Source organism: Antechinus flavipes, chromosome 3, assembly GCF_016432865.1.
Source record: "Antechinus flavipes isolate AdamAnt ecotype Samford, QLD, Australia chromosome 3, AdamAnt_v2, whole genome shotgun sequence".
Classification (NCBI taxonomy): Eukaryota; Metazoa; Chordata; class Mammalia; order Dasyuromorphia; family Dasyuridae; genus Antechinus; species Antechinus flavipes.
This window is the reverse complement of record NC_067400.1, coordinates 615,023,446-615,034,491: the sequence shown is the minus strand read 5'-3', so window position 1 is coordinate 615,034,491 and position 11,046 is coordinate 615,023,446. Positions and strand designations below refer to the sequence as shown.

General features: G+C 43.3%; 1 long non-coding RNA gene across 1 annotated transcript; it reads left to right on the top strand.

The window, feature by feature from the left end:
- The first annotated feature begins 1,203 nt into the window (after positions 1-1,203).
- On the top strand, positions 1,204-10,623 carry LOC127556243 (uncharacterized). Its single transcript, XR_007952386.1, has 3 exons — positions 1,204-1,506; positions 3,306-3,395; positions 9,357-10,623. It is a non-coding gene; the product is annotated as an uncharacterized LOC127556243 (long non-coding RNA).
- The last annotated feature ends 423 nt before the right edge of the window (positions 10,624-11,046 follow it).

The following is an 11,046-nucleotide window of genomic DNA, read 5'->3' as shown; positions in this document are numbered from 1 at the left end:
ATTATATTTCGTCTGATGTTAAATGTTCCCTAACTGTTTTCACTCTTTTTGTTGCTGTTTGCTTGCATTTTATTTCCTTCATCATTTTCTTTTCTGGTTTGATTTGATTTTTCTTGTACAGCAAGATAATTGTATAAATATATTGAATTTAACATATTTCTACCATGTTTAATATATATTGGACTACTTGCCATCTGGGGAGGGGGTGGGAAAAGGGGGGGAAACTGGAACACAAGATTTTGCAAGGGCTAATGTTGCAGAATTATCCATGCATATGTTTAAAAAATATAAAAAAGCTTTAATAAAAAAAAGTGGCGGGCCGTGGGTAGGTACATCACAAAAAAAAAAAAATATTCATTGTAAACACTATCTGGTGTTAAGTGAGTAAATGGCTTTGGCGTTCTAGCTCCTGGTCCCTAACAAATGAAAGGAACACAGTCAATGGAAGCAGAGAAAAAAAGCCTCCTGGTCTCTTCAGAGGAACCTGGAAGCTGGAGGTACAACGCACAGCTTGGCCCTGGGAGGGTGAGGCTAGAAAGTGTCTTCTACACTGTACATGGCGCTGTAGAACTGTGGGAAGAGGTTGGTGAGATCATGGATGATGTCTTCTCTTGCAAGTGCATTGGATTTAAGGGAGGCCCCCTTCTCTCTATCAGAGCCTAGGGGCAGGCTGGCTAGTCATGGCCCAGAATGCTGTGGGGGCCCTTGGAGGCTTCCATGTCTGACGGAACTCTAAAAACCCCACACTGCCCTGTTTGAGACAAATTCTCATCATCTCCCCATTCCAACCAGAGAAAGGTTTTGCATGCTGGGGGTGGAGGGCTCCCCCCAACAATTCACCAAAGGTCTGAGACCTGTCAATCACCCTCTGCCCCATATAGCCTATCTATGGGGGGGAGGAGGGGGTGATTGACATCTCTAGGGCTCATGAGGGCCTTTCATTCATCTGTGGTGTCCACCTGACCTACTACCCCCTCCCCCATGGCTCCAGGAAGCTGCAGTATGCAGTGGCCAGCTTCAATATCCTCATCTGCAAAATGGGAACAAGAACAGCCCCTCCCTCTCAGCATTACTGCCAAGACCAAATGAAACAACATATGTCAAAACCTAAATGTTAAAGCACTATGTGAGTGCTGGCTGCCTTGCGGTTTGGACACTTTTCAACAAACAATATCAGTCCCGGGCTAAACCCCCAGAGAGAGCAAAGAAAGAGGAAGAGGTTTCATATGTTCAAAATTACCTATAGCAGCCCTTTTTGTGGTGGCAAAGAAATGGAAACTGAGGGAAAGCCCATCAGTTGTGCTGTATTGTATGGTGAGAAGTGAGGAAAGGGGATGGTTTCTGAAAACCTGGCAAGACACGTATGACACGTATGAACTGATGCAAAGTGAAGTGAGCAGAACCAGGAGGACAACTTGTATGATCACCAACAACTTAGGAATAATTATCTAAAGGACTTGAGGTGATTCCTGCTGTTCCCCTCCTGGAAGAAAAAAAGGATTTAAGGTACGCTAAAGAAATTTTGGTTTGGCCAAATATGTTTCTAAGAAAGATTTTGTTTTTCTTGCTTGCTTAATGTATGTGTGTATGTGTGTTTGTAGGGTGAGAGAGAAAGTAGATCTTAATGAAAATAAAATAGAATGTAATTTTACAATAAATGTGAGGTATACCTAAGCTACATTGGAGATTTCCTGGAGTTAATTTCAGGTAAGGACATAATAAACTAATAAGAGAAATTCATCTTTTTCTTTCTTTCTTTCTTTTTTTCTTTCTCTCTCTCTCTCTCTCTATCTTTCTTTCTTCCTTCCTTCCTTTCTTCCTTTTTAGAAATAGCTCTCTGTGTAGCAGAGAGAAATACAGGTGAAGTAAAACCCAAAGCTATCAAAATGGGGAATCCACATTATTCCCATTTCAATTCTGATTTTTTAAATCCTCAGTTTTCTTCAAGGCTTAGCTTATGTAACATAACACTTCCATAAAACCTCCTTCGAGCCTTCCATTTATTCATGTCTCCTCCAATTATTTTTTATTCACTTATTTCTGTTCTTGTGTCTCTTCTTAGCAGTAGAATGTAAGCATCTTGAGGGCAGGGCCTGTTCTGTTCTGTCTTGGTCTCCCTAAACTTAGGACAGTGGCTTATACCACAGAGTAGTCACATAATCAATGATAGAATTGAATCACGTGAAGTTCCCCATGTCCCATCATGTCATGGGAGGAACAAAAGAAGCAATTCCTGCTTCCAAGGGGCTGAGAGCCAGTGGATAAAATGAGAAATGAGTAGAGGGGTAAACACTGAGCTGTGCAGCACTGACAGCAAGTACAATTGGAGAGGAGGCAAGGTAGAGACTGCTGGGGACCAGAGGGAGGTGGGAGTGAGCCGGGAAGTCTGGCCTAGCCAGCAGCTCAGGACCAGAGCACAACAGGAAGGGTCTTCAATGGAGATGTTTTGTAGGAATCTCTAAGGAACAAGTACATCATCTTTTCTTCTTTCTTTATTACCTGAGAGATAAGGGAATATTGACAAATGCTTCAGCTTTTTTTCTTCTAACATCTTGATAGCTTTGGGTTTTATTTCACCTGTATTTCTTTTTCTCTCTGCCACACAGAGAGCCATAACTAAAAATGCAGAAAGAAAGAAAGAATAAAGAGAGAGAGAGAGAAAGAAAAAGAATGAGAGAAAGGAAGGACGAAAGAGAGGGAGGGAGGGAGGGAAGGAGGGAGGAAGGATGGAAAGAAGGAAAGAAAGGAAGGAAGGAAGAAAAACAATTCAATAAAGCTAAGCAGCACATAATTTTCTAAGACACACAGTATTATAGTTGCTGCTCACATCACTCCTGACTCATATATAGATGCAGGGATTTTTATTCTTACCTGACAGATGGACCCTCCTCACTGAGTTCAGGAAAGCTATCCCCTGAAAGCTGGCATTGACGTTTCCTGAGATCATAGAACTGCTGAACTACAAGACAGGCATTAAAATGTGACTGGCTCTCAATGGGCAAGCGGGTGAAATTTTCGATTTTGAGGGATCAGAGAAATGACTTCTCCAAGTTCTCATGGCCATTTAGCCCCAGAACCAGGACCATCAATCTGAAACAGATCACATTTTAAAACCCTTTTCCCAGCTAACCACTGGGCTCCTTTCACACCTGAGCCCCTTGAAAACTAGTCCAGCTTCTAGAAAAAGCCAGTCTCAAGCCCCAGCAGTGAGTTTCCTTATAAGGCAAAGACATTTTACAGTCAAACAAGAAAATGACTTCTCAAAATAAAAACTAAATATTTCCCTATCCCCTGTTCTTCCACAGTGGATGGAAGAGAAAATAGGCATGATTATATGAAGCACCAGAATGCGAGAAACATGACAAGGGCACGTATTTGGCTCCGGCCCTGGCCAGGTAAGCACACCTGGGTGGCTTTACGTAGGCTGTGGACATCCCTCGCTAACAGCGTTTGACCACGCGCTGCTCTCTGCTGCTCTCTGCTGGCTGACAGAAGCTACTAAGCCTCTCCCTTCCTGGGGAGAGCTAAAGCCTTTGTTGCTGATTTGTTGCATCACTTAAGCTGTGTCTGATCTCCTTAAGTCCATTTGGTTTTTTTTTTTTTTTTTTTTTAGTTTTTTCTCAATAGCATTTATTTTGTTTTCCCAATTTTTCTTCCTCTCTCCCTCCCTCCCCTGTCCCCAATGCAGCAGCAAGCAATCCCATGTTGGTTAAATATGTGCTTATCCTTTGGATCACATTTCCATGTTTATCATGTTGTACAAGAAAAATCAGAAAAAAAGAAAAAACACAAGAAAGAAAAAACAGACAAACAAAAAAGGTGAAAATACTCTCTTCCATTCCCATTCAGTCTCCATGGTTCTTTCTCTGGTGTGATTAGTATTTTCCATCCCCCATTTGGGGTTTTCTTGGCAGAGGTAGTAGAGGGCTTTGTCATTTCCTTCTCTGGCTCATTTTTCCAGATGAGGAAATTGAGGCAAACAGGATTAAGTGACTTGTGCAGATAAATATCTGAAAGTGGATTTGAACTTCTGACCCCAGGCCTGGCTTTATCCATTTTATTTCCTAGTTGCCCCCGGGCTAAAGTTTTGTTTGGTAGCTAAACCAATCAGGCAGCTCATTAAAAAAAAAACCCGCTTGGGGCCTTATACACTTTGTGGAATAATGAGATTGGATTACAAAGGACTTGAAAACTGGAAGACAACACTAACTAGTTGTATGACCTTGGGCAAGCCACTTAAGGTCTGTATTTATCCATAAAATGGATCCCTTCTCTCCCAGGATTGTGTGATCTTTAAATAATACTGTATGTTACAAACCTTCAGGTTCTACTTATACAATTGTATTGAAAGAAATAAATCATTTTTGTTATCTGTAAGAACCTAGCTTGGATGGAACTATGTTATGATTCATCTTTGTGTCAAGAATGGAATTTTTGCACAGAGTAGACCCTTATAGAATATGTAATTTAATTTAATATTTACAATAACTCAGTCTGCATTCTGCTAAAGGACTTAATTTTTAAACAAATATTTAAATCTTCCCCAGTTCCATGTAAAATAACATTTTGGGGTTATACATGTAGATCCATTTTTATTTATTTCCATTTGAATCATATTAGAAGAGAAAAATCAGAACAAAAGAGAAAAACCATGAGGAAAAAAAAAGGGGAAAGAAAGAAGTGAATATAGCATGTATTGATTTATATTTCGTCTCCATAGTTCTCTCTGGACGGGGATGGCGTTTTCCATCCACAGTTTATTGGGATTGCCTTGGATCACTGACCCGCGGAGAAGAACCAAATCTGTCATAGTTGATCATCACACAATCTTGCTGTTGTGTATAATGTTTTCCTGGTTCTTGCTTCATTCATCATCCGTTCATGTAAATCTTTCCAGGTCTTTCTAAAATCATCCTGTCCATCATTTTTTACGGAAAAAATAATATTCCATTACTTTCAAATCCCATAATTTATTCAGTTCTTCCCCAATGGATGGGCATCTACTCACTTTCCAATTCTTTGCCACTACATTTTTGCTCATGTGGGGGTTTGTGACCACGGGGAATAGAGAAGAGAACCAGTTTTAGAGTCTAAAGAGAATTAATTATCTCTGGAAGCTATATGGGGGAAGCCCACTGAATGACCTGCCCAGTGGAGGCTCTGTACAGTCATTTTTCAGTTGTGACTGACTCTCCATGACCCCATTTGGGGTTTCTTGGAAAAGACACTGGAGAGTTTTGCCGTGTCCTTCTCTGATTCATTTCACAGATGAGTAACTGAGGCATCTTGCCCAGAGTCACACAATGAGTAAGTTTCTGGGGCCAGATTTGAGCTCACTCACGGAGAGGAGTCTTCCTGACTCCAGGTCCAGGGCTCTCTCTACTGCACCGACTCGGTACTCATCCATCACCGCACTACACCTACAGGAGAGCAATATGATGACCCCATGAGAAAGGACACGAGGGGACCTGCAGTGCCAGAAAGTTGCTGAGCCGTGTCTTCTCTGCCTCGTCCCTACTCTTCCCATTTTGTATATCTATGGGAAAGTGCTCCCCAAACATAAGGGAGTGAGTTAAGGTGAGTAACAATGATATCCTGTTAAGATGATTCTTACTGTGTCATCTTAGTAAGTGCCTCAGTTCTGAATTAATTGTGTCTATTGGCTGACTATTAAAGGCGAGTCCACTAGTGGGAACTCCTACACGATAGTTTTTGATTGGAAACCCACAGGGTGCTCTTTGAACCCGAAATAATTACTGTCCTATTAGGGGCCCAACCCACAAATGCGAGTGCCCAGTCAGCGCTCCTTCCGCAACACCACAACCAGCTTTGTTGCCTGCCTTCTGCATTTTGTCTTATTGATGTGATTCCTGGAAAATGGGTGTGTTAAGTAAATGTCCTCAGTGTGGCACAAAGGGGACCTGTTAGATGAAGAGTAAGTTTCTTTTTTAAGGAGAAGTAGCGACTCTCCACGGCTGCTCCTTCACTGAATGAAACCTTGTCCTGTGCTGGAGGAAGCGAGAGGGACTTACTTACTTCCCTATCAGAAGAATCACTTATGTAAGCAAGACCGGTCTCCCAGAAACCTCCCTTCCTTGCCCAAGCCCACGAAATTTCCTTGTGCTTGGGAGAAAAGAAAAACAGGAAAGAAGTACTGGGAGGCTGATTGTTTGCTGGTGACCAGAGCTGGCCTCCCCGTGTGGCCGGGGGAGCCCGTGACTCATGGTGATCCTGAGGAAGCCCCATGAGAAGCCTGAGCTTTCAGGACAGAAAGGGACCACCGTCCACCTGGGCCAGCCCTCTCCTTGACAAAGGAAGCTAGTGGGAAGAAAGTACTCGATTACCTTCACTTAGGTGGGAAGGAACAGAACCGTGATAAAACTCCAGGCTGTTTTGCAGGGAAATTGTTTGGGGAGTTCTCTGATCAATATAGCCTAGCTGGGGCTCTGGCTTCACTTGCTCGTGCCCACTAATAACCTCATGGAGGTGACATCCCTGCACCTTGAGGAGGAAGATGCTTCCAGGGATGCTTTGAAGGAGGGGTTGTACTGTTCTGTGCTGCTTTTGTCCAGAGTCTTTATTTAACAAAAGGAGTGGTCAGTCTCAGACTTGGGCCTAATATTAAGGAACCCTTATGGGGCCCAAGAGGTGAGATCCCTGCCCCTTCTCCCTCTCCCTAAGGGATCCTTCTCAGCCCTAGGCTCAGACGGAAGTTCAGGCCTGCTGAAGCCTGGTTCTAATGTAAAGGGGGCTAAACTCCCTTTTTGCATCTTGGCTGGCTGGTTAAACCTCCCCCGGCTCTGATACTCCAAGGACAACTTGCTTAAAATTTAAGTAAAAGAAATACTAAACAGAAGAAACTCCCACCTTTCACTGACTGATCGATTTTAAAATAGGTTACAATACCTTATAACTATTGTTAAGACTTGCCTGGAGAAAATGTTTGCCCTTTTTGTGGTGGCAAGAAACTGGAAACTAGGTGGATGCCCATCAGTGGGGGAACGGCTGAATAAATTATGGGATATGAATGTTATGGAATATTATTGTTCTGTAAGAAATGAGCAGCAGGACGATTTCAGAAAGGCCTGGAGAGACTTACAGGAACTGATGCTGAGGGAAGTGAGCAGGACCAGGAGATCATTGTACACGGCAACAACAAGATTATTTGATCATCATTTCTGATGGAGGTGACTCTTCTCAACATCGAAGTGATTCAGGCTAGTTAAATAGTCTCATGATGGAGAAAGCCATCTATACTCAGAGACAGGATTTTGGGGAGTGACTGTGGATTACAACTTAGTATTTTCACCTTTTTTTTATTGTCGTTTGCTTGCACTTTGTTTTCTTTTTCATATTTTTTCCTTTTTGATCTGATTTTTCTTATGCTCCATGATAATTGTGGAAATATGTATGTGGAAATATTACTTCCCAACCAAGGAAGGGGTGTGGGGAAGGAAAGGAAAAACTATTTGGAACACAAGGTTTTGCAAAGGTGGATGTTGAGAATTATCTATGCATTTGTTTTGAAAATAAACACCTTTAATTAAAAAAAAAAAAAAGATTTGCCTGGAGATCGATGAACTTTAACCATGTCAGTTAGACACATGTTCCATTTCACCTGGGTTCTGCACTGTCTCCCTCAGAATCCATGTGATCAAACATCCCAGGTAAGGGTCTCTTCATGCCAGAAGATAAACATTCTTTTTTGCCTGTCGGCTTCACTTAATGGCTCTAAGAGCCCTGGACTTCTCAGATCCACAATCGTCTCTGTGCTCGGTCACCCACACAGGAAAGAAAGGACAAGAGTGCAGAAGGCAGTGGGGGCCCAGCTCCCCCACTCTCCATGCCACGGGAGGACGGCTGTCATGATTCTGGGCCGGGGAAGGGCCAGTCCACCCCCAGAGCCAAACCCTGTCCCTGGCTAGAAATCTCAGTTATATTTTCCCACCCTCAAGAGCAAAGGGAGAGAGATCCAGGTGAAATCCGTGTCTCTTTTATCGGTATAAAAGTACCCCACGCCCCTGCTGCTGTCCTGGGGTGAGAGAAGATCAAAGGACCGGGAAGGTTTTGTTGCCTCACACAGATAAGGCCCTGGGCCTGGAGGTGGGAACACCTGAGTTCAAACACTGCCTCAGACACTTAGTGGTGGGCCACGGGACAAGTCATTTAAACTCTGCTTCAGTTTCCTCATCTGTAGGATGGGATAATAATAGCACCTCCCTCCTAGGGTTGCTGTGAGGGTCAAATAAGATAAATGGAAAGTGCTTAGCCCAGTGTCTGACATACAGTAAGAACTAAGTAAATGTTTGTGGGGTCGTTATTATTATTATTACCAGAGTTACAGATCCTTTCAAAGTTGGGCTGCCACGTGACCAGAAATAGCCAGGACATGGCCCCAGAAAGGCCGGGTACTGAATCACCGGTTCCCTAGAGTTCCCCTGGGCTTACATAGCAACCTCTGTTACACTTTTGGGGGTTCGTTTCTGCCTTAGTTGTGAGATCTAAGAGAGACGAGCCCAGATCAGATACCAGCAGACCGAGGTAGGCCCCCAGCATCCAGGTGAGTCCCTGATTCCCTTCAGAAACTCAAAGAGGGGCCCAGCCATACAGCGCTGACCCCAGAGGGAAACACCAGAGGTACGGGGCAGATAACCCTGCAGCCTTCTGGGAGTCCCACCTGGCCCCAGCGAGCCTGGCAAATCTCTAGCTATGGCACCCGCCCCCCGAGGGGGGCCCTGCCTGGAAGGCCCCGACCTGGGGCTGTTGGAATGGGGGATTCCTTTCTGCCGAGTATGTGCTGTCTAAACAAGGAGCAGAAATACCCCCGGCAAAGTCCAGCTCTTTCATCTCCCCCTCATCACCGCAGGGCTGGTGATAGTGTCTGAGGCCTACGGGAACAGGCCTGGAGGCAAGGGGAGCTGGGTACCAGCTCTGCCTCTGCTGTGCACTATGGGGGACCCAGCGGTGCTTTCCAAGCCCGTCCCTTCTGCTTTTAGCAAATTGATCTGAAGGAACAAAGTCCAATATGTAACTTTCACAGCTGTCCTGCTTATCTGTGATTCCTTTTCTCTCCTCTTGTGCATTAAAAAAATTGATTACAAAAATTCCCTAATAACTCCTTTCACTTTCCTTGTCCTCTTTCCCTCCTCCTCTTCCCTTCCTCACTGTCTCTGCCTCTGTCTCTGTCTCTCTCTGTCTCTGTCTCCCTCTCTCTCTTTTTATCTCTCTGTCTCTCCCCCCTTTCTCTGTGTATGGGTGTGAGTGGGTATCTCCATCTTCCGGCCTCATTCCACCATAGGAAAAAAATATTTTAAAATATTTATTGTCTTTTTTTTTTTTTTTTTTTTAATAAACAGGTCTCCCTTTCTCCCCTGTGCCCTGGCTCCATCCTGCCCCAGGAACTCACCCCATCGATGTCTGACTTACTGAGGGCACCTAATCAGCTATGACCTCCCTGGGCTCAGAACTCCAGAGCTGCTGCAGCCCTCCAGCCTCAGCTTCCCCACTGACAGGGGGCACCCATCTAGGTCTCTTCCCCCCACCCCCAGCACAAATATCTGTGGAAGAACAAGAAAAACTCCAACATTGGCCATGAACGACTTCTTGGGCCCGTTAGCCCTCTCCAAGCAGATAGGTCCCATCAGGATTTCTCTGGAATTGGGGTGGCCCATTACATAGATCACCCTTCCAAAGTCTTTCAAGTTGTTTTCCTTTAGAACGTTGTTGTATAAGAGGGAAGTGAGCAGAATGACGAGAAATTATATACAATAGCAACAATAGCGTGGAGAGAACTTTGCGAACTCTGCTCAACACAATGATGCGTTATAATTCCAGAAAACTGATGATGAAACGCATTATTCATGTCCTGAAAGGGAAATGAGAGTCTCAGAGTACAGAGGGAGCTTAGGTTTTGTTTGATTGGTTTTTTGAGGGTATGACCAAAGTATAATTTGTTTGGATAATAAATTTTCACATTGGCAAAAAAAAAAAAAAAAGAATGCTGTTATAAAAATTATTTTCCTGGTTCTGTTTACTTCATTCTGCCTTAGTTTATACAAGTTTTCTCTGAAATCATCCATTTTGTCACTTCTTATCCTTTACATAGTTTGACCAAAATTTGTTTAGTCATTCCCTCATTGATAGGTACTTCCTAGGCGTCCAAGTCTTTTCTTTTTGGTTTAAAAAAGGGAGGGACACTATATACAAATATATTTGCACCTCTGGGTCCTTTTCCTCTCTTTTTTTTTTTTTTTTTTTTTTTAAATCTCTTTGAGTCATAGGCCTAGCAGCGACAAAACTGGGTCACCGAGCTCCATTTAATGACATTTGACGACGGTTCCAGATTGCTTTCCAGAATGTTTGGATCAATTCACAGCTCCACCAATAATGCATTAGAGTGCCTGTTTTTCTGTAGCCCCTCCAGCATTTATTTTCCTTTCTCATGATCCTCCTCAATTGGACATACATGAGGCAAGACCTCAGAGATGCTTTAATTTGTATTTTTTAGATTATTATTATTAAAGCTTTTTATTTACAAGAATAATTTTTCAACATTGACCCTTGCAAAACCTTCTGTTCCAACTTTTCCCCTCCTTCCCCCCATCCCCTCCCCCAGATAGCAGGTAGACCAATACATGTTAAATATATTAAAATATATGTTATAATTTGTTCTTTAATAGCGCTTTGGAGCACTTTTTTCATAGGGTTGTTGATAGCCTCTTCCTCGGGAAACTGTCAGTTTAAATCCTTTAGCCTTTGGGATCTAGGCAACTCTAATTTTTGGACTATAAATGCCTGGTACACAGTAAGAGCTTAATTGCCTAATCTCTTTCTATTTGTCTATAAATTGTTGATTTCCATGGGGAGAGAGTTTAGGCATCTGGGAGTTCACAGTACCAATGAGATACAAGTTCAGTCGGTATTCTTATATCAAGGTTTAGCTTTGGCTGCTGCTCCTCAAGTTTCAGGAACACGTTCAGTTCTTTTCTTCCTTCAAGAGGCTGAATGTTGCCCAAAGACTTCCCTTCTCCCTCTAGAGGGCTGAGT